At 38.8% G+C, this 2,462-nt stretch overlaps 1 long non-coding RNA gene across 1 annotated transcript; it reads right to left on the bottom strand.

Moving 5' to 3' along the window:
- Window positions 1-887: 887 nt before the first annotated feature.
- Window positions 888-1,866, bottom strand: LOC125555834. The gene is made up of 2 exons (XR_007304893.1): window positions 1,809-1,866; window positions 888-1,092 (listed from the first exon to the last, which is right to left on the bottom strand). It is a non-coding gene; the product is annotated as an uncharacterized LOC125555834 (long non-coding RNA).
- Between the last annotated feature and the right edge of the window lie 596 nt (window positions 1,867-2,462).

Raw genomic sequence — 2,462 nt, 5'->3', positions numbered from 1 at the left:
TCGGCTGCCTTGGTTTTGTTATCCCCCTTGAGAGATTTGCTCCTATTAGTAGCATCCTTCAGCTCTCGCTCCACGGTGGATATTCTGTCCTGGCACTAGCGTAGGGTGGCCTATTCGGCCTTTAAATCGGCAGCCGCCTTCTTGGCAGTTGCGTCGCTCACTCTGGCCACTACGAGAAATATGTCAACTTGCGACCATCACTAGTGGTCACTAAAAGGTCATTGTTTTTCATTTGCGACCTTTTTGTGACAAAAAACAAATGGTCAAAAGCTGGCGGTCGTAAACTGAAATTAACGACCTTCTCTATGAGAAGGTCGTAGACGTTTACGACCAAAACAAAAGGTCATTGGTTCTATGACCTTCTGTTTTGGTCGCTAGCTGTCTGCCCAGGCCACGTCGAATCTGTCGTGGCAAGCTGACGTGGCAAAATTGTGACCAAATGAGAAGGTCGTTGATTAGAATCAGCCCGGTCCAATTGGAGTTTTTACATGGGCCGAGCCCATTAATTCAGCCCATTTTATGTTTTTCCCCGTTAATTTTCGCTAGCTACGTGGGCCTAGACCAACAATTTGGTATTTTTGTTTTCTAAGCCTTTTCCATTTTCTGGGCCTCAGCCTTTTTGCGGTCCATTTTCTATTTTTTAGACTTTTTTTGTTTCATCTTTATCCAGCACTGTTTGGGCCAAAGCCTCTTCCAGCCCATCAATATTTTTAGCCCGCTAATTCATAGGACTGGACAACACAGAAATAGATGAGTTTTTTTATTTTGCTATCAAAGCAATATTTGTTTCTCCGTACAATCATATATCATATGTACATCTTCATCAGATTATCTATACATAAGCAGCAATAACTAAAAGAATGCCATCTATATCAAACGACAACGAAGCAACAAAAAATATATACTGCCATCACAACTCCAACAGACAACTAATGTAAACTACCTATGAGAAGGCCAAACAGAAAAGGAATCACTGAAAAGATGATCACTAGCTTAGATATTCAGAGACCACTGCCATGTTGTCGATTGGATTTGGTTGCGACCCTTCCAGTTTTCTAAGAGCATCTTTCCAGCAGCATATCTTCTCATAACCTAAAAAGAGAACATAAACCAGCATAAGAATTTGAAACTTCTTGTCCTACCAAAATATTAGTACTTGTTTAAAACAAAGGATTATCAGCAAAAGTTATTTCCACAACCGTTTGGTGGATACTGATGGTAGTTAGTGGGTAGGCTGATTGGTTCAGTAAGTGTGTTAAATAACCAGGATCATTTTTCTCTAAAACTGAACCTGGTATATAGTTCAAAGTGTGTTGAGCATGTGACACAAATCATTTTCTCTACAGACTAAGATTTGAAGTTTTCCTCAGTGAAACATATGAACACAATAGGCTTCAGCTTTGCTATAAAACCTGGAAAAAAAATTGGGACTATACAAAAGGTAAACAAAACGGGTAGCTTGCAAAGAAGGCGATACAAAGATATACATCAAGGCTCCAAGCACATGCATCTCTACACAACAGTTAGACACATACCACATCTCACCCCAAAATAACAAATCACAAATACAATAGCTAAACTAAGCAAGTACAAACATAGCAGGTACGAATCTGCTGCATCAAGCAAGGAAACAATGAAAGGCTCCGACGAATTTCCATCAAACCTTGTCCTGGCAGGACTAAAGAGCTCTTCAATGTTATAAAGATACGTAAAGAATTAGCTATACTACACAGCAAAACTAGCATCCAGCAAGCATTGACAAGACAAAAATTTCGTTCACGAAATGATACGAGAATCAGAATCAGTACCATCTTAGCTTTAGTAGCATGTCAGTTTTTCCTGCTCCATGGCTATCATAAACAAAACCCGCTTGAAAACCTGAAGAAGATTAAATAAGGCTGCGTTAACAACAGTAAGGAGATTTCCACAGGAAACAACATCAAGCAGTTATGTTATGGAACTCAACATTAACTGAAGTAAAACAAAAACTGAATATTCTGATCCTTGATGCCATTCCCATCAGATTTAGCACCCCATAAACACTTGTATAAACAGAAAAAATAGAACATAGAGATTATGGTCTTTTTTTCTCCTTACATCTGTTCAGAATTTCAAACGGGGTTACCAAATGACCGCCATCTAAATTCACCGTGGGGTTGACCCTAAAGGCGCAGCACTTGGGTGAACAACCTTCAGATATATTAAAACATGAGAAAAACACTCTTACTTGGCAAGTAATACAATAATTAGTGTTCAGGTTGAGTAGAATTTATTATAAGAAATTTTAAACCTTCAGATCATAAGTTGATTTTATTACTTGAATAGATTACACATAGTAAAACTCCATGGTTAACTTGGTTTACTCATTAGTGAAAAAGAGTGCAGTTTTAAGCCGTACAGGAAGGGCCAACGTTCAGAATTCCACTCAAACTCCTACAGACAACAAAACCAGGGAGTAAACC

This window comes from Triticum urartu, chromosome 5, assembly GCF_003073215.2.
Source record: "Triticum urartu cultivar G1812 chromosome 5, Tu2.1, whole genome shotgun sequence".
In the NCBI taxonomy this organism is placed as follows: domain Eukaryota; kingdom Viridiplantae; phylum Streptophyta; class Magnoliopsida; order Poales; family Poaceae; genus Triticum; species Triticum urartu.
Note: the sequence above shows the minus strand (reverse complement) of the source record. Positions and strands in the feature narration are given on the sequence as shown.